The sequence below is a fragment of the Herpailurus yagouaroundi genome, unplaced genomic scaffold (assembly GCF_014898765.1).
Source record: "Herpailurus yagouaroundi ecotype Mexico unplaced genomic scaffold, PumYag 166, whole genome shotgun sequence".
NCBI lineage: Eukaryota > Metazoa > Chordata > Mammalia > Carnivora > Felidae > Herpailurus > Herpailurus yagouaroundi.
The window spans coordinates 36,915,868-36,933,590 of NW_024412407.1; the positions used below are offsets into that span (position 1 = coordinate 36,915,868).

Genomic DNA, 17,723 nt, shown 5'->3' on the forward strand with positions numbered 1-17,723 from the left:
CCAATGACGAGAAAGAGTCTTATGCCTATTTTTATTTATGTACAATATCAATTTCTACGCACTCCAGGTATTTTTTTTTCATCTGAGTTCAATAAATAGCACATGGTAGATTGTTAGTGGTTACCCAATTTTATTTCTATGAATAGAACTTGTTTTTACTTGAAAAAAAAGTGGCTTAGTACCAAAAAACCTTAAGCCAAACTGTCAATATCTTGATCTATAGATTTTATTATGCGGTCTAATTCCTCAATAGGTATTTATTATAGGGTGTCATTTAAATGTCTCTTTAACAGATATCTGTTATTTCCAATATTTCCTTCTTATCCCTCTAGTTGGCTAGACCCTTAGTTCCATGGACCTATGTCTTTCTTTAGTACATACCCAATTCTCACGAAAATTTTCACTGGGGACTACTTATTTACAAGTTTTTGTTATGACAGTGACTTTTCCTAATTTATTTTCAGACCATTACTTGCACAAACCAGATGCAATTAAAAGGCTTGTTGTACATAATTTAATGAAGTAGGAACAATTTTTATGTTTCAAAACTGTTAGAAATATATCCAGTTGCTTTCACATTTCCTCTGTGGTTTTTACCAAAGTAAGTTAGTATCATACACTGTAAGTAGCCTCCCATTTAGGGTAGGTCCGTACTTTTCATCAACTCTAGGGTAGTGGCAGAACAAATCTCTTCATTCACTTACCACCATCTTTGTGGATTTCTTTTCAGCACGGGGCTCACGGAACTATCCAGAAGGCTTCATCATGTCCAATGCTCCAGACTCTCAGCAGCCTCCAGGTATTTTTTTTTTTTTCATTCAAAATCCTATACCATTTTAATGAAAATAAAATTTTCATCATCTTTGTCTATCATCATTGATGGTTATGATTATAACAGGGGCATAAAGGCCTTATATTTTCTTTAATATGTTTCAGATATACTGAAAGGATGCTTTTAAATAAAATTAACAGAAATAATGATGTAGTTCCCGGCTTAACCAAAAGCATAATCAATCATTTAAATAGTTTTAGCTGAGTGGGCTGTTAGATGGAACTGTGATTTGACTGTTTCTGATTTCAGTACTACTATAATCATTTTTCTAACAATTTTTGAAAATAGTCATGAATCTCTAAATTAAGTTCTAATCTTATTTGCTTTACAACAATATAAATTAATGGTGGATGGGAGAAAGGCTAGATGGGTGATGCGTATTAATGAGGGCACCTGTTGTGATGAGCCCTGGGTGTTGTGTGTAAGTGACGAACCTCTTAATTCTACTCCTGAAACCAATATTGCATTGTATGTTAACTAACTAAAATTTAAATACATTAAAAACAATTAATTATGTATTTTCTATGCTAAAGAAATCACAGAGCAGACAGAGACAATTGTGGACTTGAACCTTCCTCTTCCTCCTCCTCCTCCTGCCCCAGAGGATGAATGGGGCCCAAATCCTGAGCCTACTCACATGAGTGGTACAGTATATATACCAGATTTTATGGATCTGTGTTTTCTCTTTCTTATCTTAAGGTACCTCTTCACCTGATTTTACTTTTCTCTGATTACTATTTTGGAATTTTACAATTTAGAGAAAATATAGAGATTAAAAGTTTTTCAAAATGTATATAGTAATTAATCAAAAGCATATTTTCTCACAAAGACATTTGAAAATTTCATACATTAAGGAGAATATTCAAATACAAAAGAAGCCATTTGTCCAAATTTTGACTTGTTTTCTGGCATGAAACGGAGAGACTTAAACATGATCAAGGCGCAAAATTTGAAATGTGATCATGATTTAAAATTCAGCAGATTTATAAAACGACGAGAAAGGTAGAGCCCTACTATATGATTGCATCCTTTTGATCATAATGAAACATTAGTAGAGCACGATCTCTCAGCTTCAGCACCACTGACATTTTGGGCTAAATGACTTTTTGTTGTGGGGGATGGTCCAGTAATTGTAGGATGGTTAGTAGCATCTCTGGCTTCTATTCACTAGACACCAGTCACATTGCTCCTCAGTAGCCCTTGCCCCTCAGTTATGACACCAAGAATGTCTCCAGACAGTTACAAATGCATCTGGTCGATAACTGCCATTACATTATTCAGAAAGTTAGAGAAGTGATTTGGACAGTAGTTATTAACATAACCATTTTCTTTATGGCAGCGTTTCGCCTCATTTCAGAAGTGCAATTCTTCAGAAGTATAATGTTTTTTTTTTTAAACTAGAGTCTATAAGTTTATTTCAGAAGAAATAAACATACCAAGAAAAGACTATAAACCACGATGGCTAAAAGTTTGGTTTCTAAAATGTGGCGATGTAGCATCTTATTGTTGTGAAACCGAAGAAATTATAGATATTTGGCCTAAATCCAAAATAGTCCCCAAGATTTATTATAAAGTAATTCTTTCTAAGAAGAATGTACCACTAGTGAGAAAGATCACAGAAAGAATTCTATTTGAATAACAGAAGATATTTAAAATAATTAACCATTTCTCCCATCCGATTATATTAATGAGAATAAGGTAATCTGAGCTGAAATTTTATACCTGTTGTTTAAGGGTATTTAATACCTGTACGTAAATTTTTCATCTGACCATGACTAAACCAAGATCATGCTCAGGTTTGATGGTTGACTGGGAGACCTCACATAGATACTCATACTTATAGCAAAGATTCATGACAATGGAAGGATACCAAGCCCAAACAGCAAAGGGAAAAGGTACATGGAATAAAGAACGGGGGACACTAGACTCAAGCTTGCAAGGGTCTTTTCTCAGTAGAGTCACACAGGCCACGCAAATTCCCCCCCCCCCACGTTGTGACAATGTGTGTCAAATGTTGCCATCCCAAGAAACTCATTAGACTATTGGTGTTCAGGGTCGTTATTGGAGCTGATTACACAGGCAACCTCTGGCTGGCATGTAACAAAACTCCAGACTTTCAGAAGGAAAGCAGGAGATTATCATGAACTACATGGTGTGCATAAAGAGTTCAGGAATAGTGAGCCACTCTTATCAATAACTGTTGTGGAAACCCTCTTGAAATCTAGGTTTCCAGAAGCCAGCCAAGGCCAACCTTACAAGCAGACCTTTCAAAGGATGGTAGTCAGGTCTGCTATGTTAATTCGTTTCTGCACATCCTCTTAAGTAGCTTTTGTTCCCTTCTCATTCAGCCTAAGTTCATTGGACAATATGTTTCAGAAAATTTGGGATATTTTAAGAGCAATAGCCAATGGCTAATAATGGCATTAATCTTTCAAACAATAGGAGCTCAGAATATCTCTGATTATCACTCACTCTGTTTCTTAGCTTCTTCTATTCCCTTTTTTCTGTATGGAATCATTCCTGTGGTCCTGGGAATCTTCAGCTTGCTGCTCTTGGCATTATGTGGATTCTTTGGTTATCAGTGTAAGTCTGATTTATTAGGGGAAAAAATTTCTCAGATTATCATATTGTTTTAAACCGTTTTCAGATAATAGTTTTTGGTGAATGTTTTAATGCCATAAGTGAAAAAAGAACAGGTAAAAAATGACATGAAATTTATCACAATTTTTACCATATGAAATAATTTCATTCTGTGAGCTCTCAGTAACTGCACCTGTTTTTCCAGGGAGGTGATATTATTGCAATTGCTGTAGAGATAGTAATAGCAATGATTATTATTGTTATTTGAAAACTACAACTAGCTAAGAAATAAGTTCAATGAATTTACGACTGTATTTACTTTGAAAACAGAAAGTAATTTCTTCTGTAATTTGCTTAAATTGTCAGTGTCTCCAGCAGCCTAAATTAGATTGGCAGAATGTTTTTATTGCTACTAAAATTATTCACAACTGGTGATTTGAAAATAAGTGTTCCTCTTTGATAACATCAGATCGAAACTCAAAATTCTGTAATTTCGATCAGGAAGTGAAATTCTACACATTAAATCAACCATTCATGATGCCAAAAGATTTATTCAAGACTATGTTTATTGTTTTCGTTGTCTGTTTTGAATTGTACCATTTTTCTATTAATAGAAACGTGCATTCAAACTTCTAAGGAAATTAGGTTGATATTTTAGATTTAGTCATAGACTTTAGAAATGATAGTGGATAAATGAAAGTGTATTTAGCCATAGATCTTTTTAAAGTCTTGGAAAATATTTATGGAGACCTTTATTAGGGAGGAAACTATAAAAATTATACCTTATAATTGAACACACTGCTACATCATAATTAAGAATGTGGTTTATATGTATTGGGAATTCTTGTTCTTAGACTTTCATACTGTTGAGGCATCAGCGACCAAGATGAAGAGCCTTAACGCATTGATTGAGTCTTTTCAAAGCAAAGCAGACAAATTTCTTCATGTCCAAAATGTTCTTGACCAAAATAAAGGTAATATGAAAGCTAGAACAAACTCTTTGTACAGAATGCTAGATTGTTCTTCTTGTTGCGGTCCTGAAATGGTTGGTTGCATAACGTAACAGGAGCCCTCTGACACAACAGCATGGCTGTTTTGACGACTTCTTGCCTCTTAGTTCCTCACATAATCTTCTGAAACTGAGTGAGTCACATATTTATGAGACAAGGCTTCCTATATTAATTAATTAGCTCATTCACTCATTTATTCATCCACATTTGTTCAATGCACACTAAATGCCAGCCACTAGGCTAGTGATCAGTATGAACCCTACCATTGGGAGGCTCAGGAGAAAGGATATAAACCAAATATAAATCAAAATGTCCAGGTGTGCATAGAGGTGTGCAAGATGTTCGTGGAGCATAGAAATGGAAGAATTTAAATACCTGAAAAGTCATGGTGTTTTCATAGTTTCAAACTCCTAAGAATAAGAGTTGAAAATACTAGAGTCGTCATAAAGCGTCTTTTATGTTAAGTAATTGTAACATAAAATAGTCTATATTTACAATAAATAAGTATTTTAAAAGGCCATGCATTAGAATGTTAGTTTGTTTCCTGTGAGGTACCAAATCTATCTTGAATACTTAAATCAACCATGTGGGAGCCCTTAGTGACAGGCTGTGATAAAAGACTGGTTTCTTTCTATCTTTTTCTTTTTTTTATTGAGATATGCTTAACATCTAACCCTGTGTCTGTTTGAGATGTATGAAATGTTGGCTTAATGCATTTGTATATTGCAGTATGATTACTACAGTACCATATCATGTTGCATAATTACCATTTCAATTCTGTATTGAGAACAATGAAGATTCAGTGCCTTAGGAGCTTTGAATTTCTAATACAGTATTGTTGATTACGATCGCTAAATTGTGCATTTTAAAAGGCTGGTTTCTAAGTGATTGATTATTTCAGCTAACGGTAAACGTAATTCAGAAGAGAGGGGAATTGACCAAAATTATTTATGTATTTTGCCGCGTGGTAATTTCATTATTGTGACTTGGTAATTTTCATTATTATAATTTCCCTATTGTGACTATATCTGATGTAATGTGTCTTCTCGTCTATTATTAAGCCTTATTGTCCTATGCAGAAACCCTAGAGTGGCTGCAAAGCCAGGAGTATCTCCTTGAGGCTTTACATGAACTACATCAGAAACAAGGTAATTTGGAAGTGAAAAAATTCTGAGTTGATGATAATTCTTAATAACAGTCTTATTTATCTGAAAAGGGAAAGGTATGAAGCAATAAGGCCTTGTTTGTGGGTTCTGAGGGTCTGTGGGCTCTGAGTTGTAAATATTTTCTTTCCTGGGCACATACACCCCAATGTTTATAGAAGTGCTATTAACAAGGCCAAATTATGGAAAGAGCCCAAATGTCCATTGACTGGTGAATGAGTAAAGAAGATATGAGGTATGCGTATGTATGTGTGTATGTGTATATACATACATGTGTGTGTGCGTGTATAAATACACGTGTATATATATACACAAGCACACACACACGTATGTATATATGTGTGTGTGTATGTATGTATGTATATATATATATGTATATATATATATATATATACTTCACAATGAAGACGAATGAAATATTGTCATTTGCAAAAATGTGGGTGGAACTAGAGGGTATGATGGTAGGCAAAATAAATCAGGCAAAGAGAGACAGGTATCGTATGATTTCACTCATGTGTGGAATTTGAGAAACTGAACAGATGAACATAGGGGAAGGGAAGGATAAATAAGAGAAAACCAGAGAGGGAGGCAAACCATAAGAGACTCTTAAACACAGAGAACAAACTGAGGGCTGCTGGAGGGGAGGTGATGAGCGGGGGATGGGCTAAACGGTGATGGGCATTAAGGAGAGAACTCTTTGGGATGAATGCTGGGTGTCCTAGGTAAGAGACGGATCACTGGGTTCTCCTCCTGAGGTCAAGACTACTCTGTATGTTAACCGACTTGAATTTTTAATAAAAAATATTTTCTTTCCTAGGAGTCAGGTGTGGACGTCCTCGGAAACACTGGGTTCAATCCAATGACCACTGCTACCACCAAACCATGGAAATGGTTTCTTGGTTAGACTGTTTCGATATTTGTGTCTCTTTGAATGCTACATTTTTAAAGACAGAAGGGAGTAGGTTAAAGGTGAGATTGTATTTTCTTCTTTACTTCTGGGATATGAATATATAGTAGATACCAGTCACAGGAAGTGTTCACCTGTGGCTCTAAAAACAGAGAAAGGAGTACTCTCTTACTTCATTTTTCACTCATCTTTTCCTGGCCTGCTCCACTTCAGCAAGCCGTTCTTTTCGGTTTCCTGTAGAAACGTTGCATTTGCTGCTCCCTCTGCATGCAATGTTCTTTTCTCATGTGACCATGGACTATTTCACCTCCTTCAAGTACGCATTCATTCAGTTACCACCTTCTCAATGACCTGCCCGGACACCCCCATTTAAATTTGCAACTTGTACATCAGTGTCCACCCCCAGTCTCCCACAGATGCCCTTCTCTGTACTCCTAGTCTAACCTGCTTTAATTTTTTCCTTTTCCTTTTCCTTTCCTTTCCTTTCCTTTCCTTTCCTTTCCTTCCCTTCCCTTCCCTTCCCTTCCCTTCCTTCCCCTCCCCTCCCCTCTCCTCCTCTCCTCTCCTTCCCTTTCCTTTCTTCTTTCCTTGCCTTGCCTTGCCTTTCCACTTCTTATTTTAATTGCAGTATAGTTCACATACGGTGTTACAGTAGTTTCAGGTGCACAGCATAGTGATTCAACAATTTTATGTATTACCCAATGCTCATTATGATAAATGTACTCTTTTTTTTTTTTTCAAATTAACCTTATTCTATTGAATCCAGGGGCTAAAATAAGGAAATCATTCTGTATCTTTTGATAAGCGTACCTCTTGAATCCCCATCACCCATTTCATCTCTCACCCCATCCCCCACCTCTCCTCTAGTAACCGGCAGTTTGCTCCTTATAGTGAAGAGTCCATTTTTTGGTGTGTCTGGTTTTATTCTTTGTTCATTTGTTTTGTTTCGTACATTCCATATATGTTGGAAATTATATGGTGGCTGTCTTTCTCTTGCGGACTTATTTTACTTAGCATTACACCCTCTAGATCCATCCATGCTGCAAATGTCAAGATTTTATTCTTTTATGGCTGAGTAACATCACGTTATTCATACCTACCACATCTTCTGTATGTATTCATCTATTAATGGATAATTGGACTGCTTCCATAGCTTGGCTATTGTAAATACTGCTGCAATAAAAATAGGGGTGCACATACCTTTTCAAATTAGTGTTTTTGTATTCTTTGGGTAAATAACCAGCAGCGCAACTACTGGATCATAGGGTAGTTCTATTTTTAATGTTTTGAGGAACCTCCACACTGTCCTCTACTGTGGCGGCCCCATTGCATTCCCCACTAACAGTGAAGGAAAGTTCCTTTTTCTCCACATCCTCCCCAACCCTGTTTCTTGTGGTTTTGATTTTAACCATTCTGACAGATCTGAGATGATATCTCACTGTGGTCCCCTGCTCTAGTTTCTTTTATAGCTGGTGTCACCTTATGTATCACTTGTATGTATGTTTATCTCTGTCTGTACCCAATCGCCCAAAGCAGGAAGCGTTCTCATTTTTGTTCAATGATATGTCTCCTGTGGAAGAGTAGACACAGAGTTGGATTAAGCAATAGAATGAGTAAATAGAAGAAATTCACTTTTGCTGTGTGGTGTCCTCTTGAATATAAGATTTTCTATTAGCAGTCTTTCTTTTTTTCTTTGTATGTAATTCCTGGTTTGAGAAAAGCACGGGCACTGAAGAACTGAAATATATTTTTTAATGTTTCTTTTATCATTGGATATATATATATATTTTTTTTTTTCTTTTTGTGATTCTTTACTTCTCACCTGACACAAATTCCATATTTTTGGTCTGTAATGTGCTTTTAGTATTAATAGCTTTATATTTTTTGCTTCCGTGCAGAATGTCATGGAATTAATTGCAGTAGGTCCTACTTGGCTTGGCCTGTCTTACAGGGAGAAGGACAATGAATGGAAGTGGGAGGATGGCTCCTCTCCTTCTCCTGGGCTGTAAGTTTCCAATATATAATTTAGTTCTCTTCTCCTTTTGCAATGGCTTTTGCTGAAAGAGCTTGAGGAAATAGAGATGACTGGGGACAAAATTTAGACTTTTTTTTCCCTTGCCTTTGTTATTTCACATTATACCATCAGCAATATTATAAACCATAAAGTCACGTAAGTATTTTATAATTAATGTAAATATGCCTCTCTAATTATAGAATCTGATTAATTACAATTTTAGATAAGAAAAGTAATATGGACAAGAATATGATTATATCTAAATTTTAGGACTTCTATGTTGCTCTTTTGGGAAGAAGTATAGAATTGTCATTCCCTGGCCAAAGAATTTGAGTCCTTTTTATGGTTTTATTTTTTTTATTTTTCTTTATTTATTTTTTTTCCTTTTTATGGTTTTAAGCACATACTGGTCAATTGTGATCGAGAAACTTTACATTCGATAGCTATTGAAAAAACATGTATATAAATCCACTTCAACACTGTATGACAAATGTAATATTTCAAAGTTTTGATAATTTTGATAGCTATTTTTATTTTGTCCTTTTATGTTATAGTCTTCTGATATTTAGTGAGACCATTTTTCCTACAACCTATAATAACACTTTTGACCATTTTATCATATTTATTTACTTATTTTTTATTTTTGGAATGGTTTCTTATATATTAAGTGTCTAACCTCTCTTTCAGACATCTTACCAGATTTTCCCTTTAGTAATTTGCCCTTTAAGTTTATTTGCCTTTATTACATGAACGGGAAGTTAACATTTAGGTATACAGAGATTGTCTTTATTCGTTTGAAATTTGTTTTGACATATAATGGAGAAAGCTCCAGGTACACATGTACCTGGAGAAGCAGGTACATGTGTGTGTATGTATAATTATAATTATATCTATTCCTAATATGTATATTTCAGTTAGGTAACTAATTGTCAGAGTACTGTTTAAATGATTATTTTTTCATCACTGAATTTAATGTCACATTTTTGATACACTAAAATGTAATATTTAAATAATTTAACTCATTTAATATGTCATTTAAATATTTCATAGTAAATGTTTTAATGTGTAAAAAACCACGAATATTTTTCTGGTCTTGCTTGTGCTATTGTTTCAAATTATGAGTCTATGCTTATTTTCATGGTTGACAATTTTATTTATTACTTTTTTTAATGTTTAGTTTTAAGAGAGAGAGGGAGAAAGAGTGTGAGTGGGAGAGGGGCAGAGAGAGAAGGAGACAGAATCTGAAGCAGGCTCCAGGCTCTTACCTGTCAGCACAGAGCCTTACGCGGGGGTTCGAACTCAAGAACCATGAGATCATGACCTGAGCCCAGGTCAAGAGTTGGATTCTTAACCGACTTAGCCACCCAGGCGCCCCAGTTTTTATTACTTTTTCTGACTTTAAATATGAATTTTATTCTTCTTCCTTTGCCAAATGAAACATCATATTTGTTTTGAAATAACATTCTTTCATTTCGAACTATTCAGAAAGGCAAGATATATCTCTGGCATATTTTTATTCTTAGTGGCCAGATAATTTTGCCTTAAAAGCAATGTCATTTTCAGGTTAAAAATTATAAAAGATAAAGGGCTTTACTATTTCCATCTCAAAGTTGGCTTAAGTATGCTGTTTTTTTGTGAAGGCTTTGATATTATTATATCAGGTTTCTTATGTGATCATGATCTCTTTATATAGTTAAATCACAGTCCCCCAATCACAATAAATTTCATCAGTCTTCTGGAGAACGATGAATGTTGTAAACATTATGACAACAAAAACATGTTTTAATAATTTTAGTAACCAGACTCAGGCTGACATGGGATGGCTTTGGTTGATCATTATAGTTATTAGAATTTTGGGACTTGAATGTTTTCCTCTACTGCAAGCCTTGTACAATGTTTGGCACATAGAATACTCAATATGTATGTGATTCATGACTGGAAGAAAGTATAAAATATTTCGGCAATTTATTTTTCCTACACAGTTCAGAATTCTTTTTTTTTTCTAATTTCGTTGGCAATATGCATCTAATGTTTCAGTAGACAGACTTTACCTTTTTCCAGACAATATTAGGCAACCAATTTTGCTGTAGAGTTGATGAGAAGTAGTTTTATTGGCAATGACCTAAAATGCTCTAGAACTTTAGTTAGGGACTAAACTCAATCCGAGTATTAGATAGCATCTACTGTATGGCATTAAAGTCAGTGGTGATTTTGTAAATTGAAGTACACATTAGAGCAGAGAGAAGCATCCTGTAATATCACACACACAGATGCGCACACACGTATATATACGTATATATACATTCTAAATTTTATTACTAATATCGGCTATCTAATGTAATGTATTTACAAGCAAAATATCTCTCCTCCAACTGCAGCTGTTCATGCATAGCTGAATGGTTTCCATCATACCAATCTGTATTAAACCATAATTTTATATCCCAGGTCATATGTCCTTTCATGCTATTGCCATAGTTTTCCAGCCAGAGCGTTCTCTTTCTTTTTACACTGGTGTGTATTTTCCCACTTGTAAATAATTGTCACATCATGCCTATCTTATCTCTTCTGTAAATGCATGAGGTCTTTATGCAAGAGGGAGAGTGTCTTTACTGCCTTGAGTTCTTGACAGTGCTAAGTGTGGTGAATTTCACGTAGTAGTTCTTAAGTAATGCTATTTAGTATACACATAATGAGTATGGCTAGTGACCTGTGTTTTCTAAATTTCTCAGGGGTTTACCAGAGCCAAGTCTGGATTTCCAGGGAAAATGTGTGTATGTAAAGGCACACACTCTTGGTACTGATAACTGCACCATACCCTCTTCATGCCTGTGTGAGAAGGCTGTCCACTAAAAATCAGAAGAAGAAAGTTATGAGAAAAGCTATGAGGGTCACATCTCAATAACATTCCAGACGCAAGACCTGCTTGTCTTTGTTCTATTGTTTTTTTCATGTTATTTGTAACCCTTTTATCTCATAGCAGAAACTGTCAAATGACTTTATGAGAGACGAAGGCAAAGCCTAGAGTTTTAGCAGAAATATCAGAGGAGCAAATTCAGAACCTGTTTGATTTCATGAGAATTGTATAAATGAACTAATAAACATTATTTGTCATGACTACTTAGTCTTTTTGGCTGTCTTTTACATTTCAGAGTCTATTTATTCATTTATAGTTGTGACCCTATGGAAATAAACCTTTAGAACAAATACAGTGAGAAATATAAGTATTAAATAATTTAACACATAGCATACAAAGCATGTGAAAACTACGGAGGAGTATCAATAGTAACAAAAACATAAAATTAAAAAAAAATAAAATAAATTTCTGAAGTCACCTGTTTTCCAAAATTGCTTACAGAAGCTTTCCTAGCAGATTTAAATATCAATTTCATTATTATCTTCAATTCCTTGCTTCTCTTCTCGGTGAAAAGAGTATTTTCTGTTAAAGATTACTTTTGGGGGTGACCGGGTGACTCAGTCGGTTGTGTCTGACCCTTGATTTCAGTTCAGGGTCGTGGGATCGAGCCTGGCATTGGGCTCTGTGCTGAGGGTGGAGACTGCTTAAGATTTTCTCTTTTTCTTCCTCTGCCTCTTCCCTCACTCACTCTCTTTCTCTCTCTCTCAAATTAAAAATAATAATAATAATAAAAACATTTAAAGAAAGGAATTGCAGGACAAATTTGGGTAAGAGGAAAAGATCCACGTGGCCCTGAATATCTTAACACCTAAATAAAACCCAGTTATTTCAAATCCTGCTTGTGTACACGCTGTTCTCTCTCACTCTAAACAAATAAATAAATAAATAAATAAATAAATAAATAAATATTACTCTTGAGCAGACTTTGGATCAACTCCTGACTACTCCTCAAACTGTTTCAAGTTTTTATGCTATTAATTCTCCCATCACATACAGGTAACCACTTCCATTTAAAATGTGTTATCCAAATGTCTATCGACAGATGAATGGATAAAGAAGATGTGGTGTATATATACAATGGAGGATTACTCAGCAGTCAAAAAGAAGGAAATCTTGCCACTTGTAACAACGTGGACGGAACTAGAGTGTATTATGCTAAGTGAAATAAGTCAGTCAAAGAAAGACAAATATCATATGATATCACTCATATGTGGAATCTAAGATACAAACAAAGGAACATAAGGGAAAGGAAGCAAAAATAATATAAAAACAGGGACGGGGACAAAACATAAGTGACTCTTAAATACAGAGAACAAAGTGAGGATTGCTGGAGGGGTTGTGGGTGGGGGGATGGGCTAAATGGGCAAAGGGCATTAAGGAGGACACTTGTGGGGATGAACACTGGGTGTTACATGTAGGGGATGAATCACTGGATTCTACTCCTGAAATAATTACTGCACTAATGCTAACTAACTTGGATGTGAATTTTTAAAAAATGAAACAAACATATTACTTTCCAGGGGCACCTGCGGAGCTCTGTCGGTGAAGCATCCGACTCTTGATTTTGTCTCAGGTCATGATCTCATGGTTCTTGTGTTTGAGCCTTGCATTAGGTTCCGTGCTGACCCTGCGGTGCGGAACCTGCTTGGGAGTCCGTCCCGTTTCTCTCTGCTCCTCCCCTGCTCGCTTTCTATCTCTTTCTTTCAAAATGGACATGAACACACCTGTGCATCTCTTCCCATCTGCTTCTACTCATGTACCCTTTCAATTCACACCTTATATAGGTTTCTTTTCAAAGTGAATGTACTTGAGGGAAGAATTTATACGGATTATGTACTTTCTCACATTCCAATACTCACTCAGAACATTGTTGTTTGCCTTTTCTTTTTCTCCTCTTTATCAAGACTGCTTTTGTTTAAAACACTAATGGTCTATTTGTCATTCATTGACTTTGATTTTTTTTTTATATATGTGTCTGTGTTAGGCAGTCTGTTTAATCCATAAATCCAGTTTACTTCAATATTTATATGATTTGTCCTATGGACAGAATTTTTCTATGTTACTTATTTCCTGCTTCTTGACACTTTGCTGTCGTCGTCGTCATCATCATCATCATCATCTTTGGATATGGTATTATTTACTTTGAATGGTTCTGCTCTCTCTTGGTTTTCTTCCTACCACCCAGGTCCTGTAGTTTTAGTCTCCTTTATGGATCTCTGATTTCTCCCTCATCTTTTTCAGCTTTAAATTTTCATTAAAGAGCATTCATTCCATTTAGGACGACATTTGATTTATTGACATAGGTGTGTTTTGTCTCAGCTGGCGGCTATATCCTCACTGGTTCTCCAATTCCCTTAACGCCTGCCTCATCCATCTTTGCTTTTGTATAAAATAAGTGAAAACATCTGAGAATCGCTTATATGTTCATATGTAAATATATAGCTATTAGAACTCATTCATTCTTGTGATGGGTGTAAGATCTGTGTTTAAAGTCTTTTCTTTTGTCTTTGTCTTTGTTTTTGTTTTGTTTTGTTTGTGCGTGGATGTCCAGTTGGTTTAGCATTATGTGGTGGGAAGACTACCCCTTCTCCTTCGAATTGCCTTTTTTCTTTCTCAAAGATCAGTCAGCTGTACTTACGTGGACCTACTTCAGGGCTCTCTGTTTTGTCTGTTCCCTCACCCATACCACATTGTCTTGAGTATTAGCGTTTTCGTAAGTCTCGAAGTCAGAGAGTCTTGGTCCTCCACCTTTGTTCTCCTTCAGTAATGTGTTGGCTATTCTGAGTCTACCTTTTGGGGGTTTTGTCTGTTTGTTCCATTAGTTCTTGAGAGAACTGGGTTGAAATCTTGCAGTGTTTTGTATACATCAGTTAAAACTTGGGCGTGTTATGTTTTTCAAATCTTATATATATCCTTACTAAATACTTTTTTTTTTTTTTTTTAATCTGTGGTAAAGAAACCTTTTGCTGTAAGATAGATAGGAGGCCTGGGCTCAAATATCTTCTATTACACCCTTTATATATTTGCCATCTGGCACGTTTTTCATCTGTAAGTCTCAGTTTCCTGATTCATAAGATTGGGATGATAATAGCTGTAGCTCCTAGCTGTTTTAGGATTAAACAGGATCGTATGTTTGAAACATTTAGAAGAATGGCTAGATCAGAGTAAGTGTTCCATTGAAGTTAGCTATTGTTATAGACGAGAAGAAAAATCTTAAGCTTCTTGTAAACAGTGGAACATTATATGACTTAAAAGTAGTCTTATTATAAATAATGATGATACGATGTAGAAATGTTGGCGATTGAAATGCATACTATTCATACATATAAGATTAACTTCTTTACCTCCTTAATCTATTTTCCTTTTTATGTCTTTAACCCTTTCCTTTTTTTTTTGTAAATTTTTTTAAATGTTTTTAAATTATTTTTGAGAGAGAGAGAGAGTCAGAGCACAAGTGGGGGGAGGGGCAGAGAGAGAGGGAGACACAGAATCAGAAGCAGGCTTCAGGCTCTGAGCTGTCAGTACAGAGCCCCATGTGGAGCTCGAACTTATAAGCCGTGAGATGGTGACCTGAGCCAAAGTCGGACACTTAACTGACTGAGCCACCCAGGTGCCCCTCTTCCACACTGTTCTATTCCCTTCCGTTTTCATCCAATTCTCTACACACTTTCTTTACGATCTTCCTTTCTTTTTGCCTGTTCTACAAGTCAGGTTGACTTAATTGGTTACAAGTAACAGAAACAGAATTCAATCTGGCTTGGGAAAGTGGGAAAACTTTTGGAAATATACTTGGTTATTATGTATAATTGAAGAAGAGTTTGAATAAGCAAACCATAGGAAAGTTAGCGACAGAGCTTAGCCACAGGGAAAATGAGCTATGGAATTCAAGTCTACCAGCTGCCTGCACTGCTTTTCTCTGCCTTTCTCTTTCCATGTGGGTTTTATTCCTTTTTTTTTCATGAAGATAGATTCCTTCCATATAATTGCTAACACTGACAACAACTACTCTCAGGCTTTCATCTTATAGCTTTTATTATAGGAGAGGTTCTTATCTAATTTTTACTAGAAAATATAATAAATAAGGTCTAGCTAGGGAAGACTAAGCCCTCAAAATATGGCCACCTTAGCTATAAGTGTATATTTTGAAGGGTCGGAAGTTTTCAGATGGAAGGATCCATGCTGGCTGACAAGAGCATAGATGCCCCTACAATTATTCACTAATTTTTCCTGCACAAACAAAGGTGCCACAAATCAAATATATTCCTCAAGAAAGCATAGAGATTTTTTTTTAAAAACCTGAACAAAATAATACCAAGCACATATTTAAAATTCACTCTTTGTCAAGTGCTATTATAAGTGATTTGTATGTGTTAATCAAATCTATTCTCAAACCAACAAGGTAGATGGCAATATTTCATATATTTCATAGAAGAAAGAAGAGGCTAAGTGAAGCTTTGCAAAGTCGTGGAACTTGTCAGTGACAGAGCTGGAATTTGAACTCTGACACCTTAATGTCAGAGTCCATGCTCCCAAACACACTAGCATATGTATCTTCTCACATACCTGCTCATCTAATGGCAGGTAAGATTATACTAGAAGCCTTGGAAAATAGTGAATAAAAAAAATTAACGACTCCATATTCATACAAAATATTCTGGAATTCAGAAGACTATACCGGCATATATATATACATATACACACACGGTATATATATATACATATATATATATATACCCGAAATATATACCCGATATATATATATATATATACCCGATATATATACCCGATATATATATATATATACCCGATATATATACCCGATATATATACCCGATATATATACGATATATATATATATATCATATGTAAACTATACAGTTTTGTGGTAGAATTGCAGTGACAGCTAAAGAACATGTTCTTTGGGGAGTATATGTAAGGGACACAACTCAGATTTAAGGCCGAACCAGAAGAGCAATTCCAGTGGATTTCTAGAATTACATCTTGATATATAGCAGAAGTCTCAGATTGCTTTTTGAATATGTTGCAAATCAGTTTCCAAGAGAAATAGTGTCTGAGACAGAGATTATTGTATCAAAAATGCTCTTGGGACCAGATCTCTGTGGGAAAAAAGACAGCATTGGATCCAACGAGCTGCAGTGAACTCACAACCAACTTCAAGCTTTAGCCAACTTCATGGGAATCTCTGAAGCTGGGAAGGTCCTTCAGAATAATCCCCAATGGGGGGTGAGTGCCAGGTCTTTATCTCTCTCGTATCACCCAGACAAGGGATGTAGCTATCCAGTAGGAAGGGTAGTGATCCCCGGTGAGGCAGATGTCTTTGGCTGAGGGCAATTCTTCTGGGTGGAAATCTCAGGGATGTCATGCATCAACATTCCTGAAAGGGGAATCAGGGCACAGCACAGGATTCATGATAGAATAAAGAATTCAGAGCCAAAGCATAAAAGACTCTTAAAAACTGAGAACAAACTGAAGGTCGATGGGGGGTGGGAGGGAGGGTAGGGTAGGTGATGGGCATTGAAGAGGGCATCTTTTGGGATGAGCACTGGGTGTTGTATGGAAACCAATTTGACAATAAATTTCATATATTAAATAAATAAATAAATAAATAAATAAATAAACATTAAGAATTCAGATCTGAAGGATTGAGTTAGAATTGGTCAGAAGTCAATGTTATGCATAAGAAGTTTTCAACAGAGAAAACAGCACATAGAAAGGAATACTCACTAAGTAATCACTCAACTTTTGACTGAAAGGAGATGGAATAAAGCTCTTTTTTTTTTCCTATTTGAATCGAGTGATTAGAATCATGGACTAAGTCCAGTGATATGGCTGGACATCTAGTTGGCTGATAACTCCACTCAGTGGGGAATACAGGAGGAATAAAAGCTTTCTGGAATTCCAGAATGACAAATTTTTGGTATAATAAATTTGGTATATCTGAAATATCCAGCTGGTAACATGCTCTAAAATCAGAGTCCAGTTGGTTTAATGAGAATAGAATGCTCAGACCCTTCCATTTTATAAACTTCTCTTTTTAACTCAACAATAGAGCAAACGTAGCTTAAACAAAAATTCTCATAAAATTAGTTCTGCAATTGTACTTTATTTTTACCTGTAAAAATAGCCTCTAAAAAATACTCCCAAATGAAATAGAAGGGAATGAGAAAAAAAACCCACTATTGAAAAGTCCTCTCCTACAAATTCAGATTCATGTTGCTGTTAATGCCTCTCAGTCTGTGAATGGACCAGAGAGAAAGTAAATAAACACACACACACAACCGA

General features: G+C 35.6%; 1 long non-coding RNA gene across 1 annotated transcript; it reads left to right on the forward strand.

The window, feature by feature from the left end:
- Positions 1-8,388: 8,388 nt before the first annotated feature.
- Positions 8,389-11,623, forward strand: LOC121039096 (uncharacterized). The gene is made up of 2 exons (XR_005794622.1): positions 8,389-8,497; positions 11,236-11,623. It is a non-coding gene; the product is annotated as an uncharacterized LOC121039096 (long non-coding RNA).
- The last annotated feature ends 6,100 nt before the right edge of the window (positions 11,624-17,723 follow it).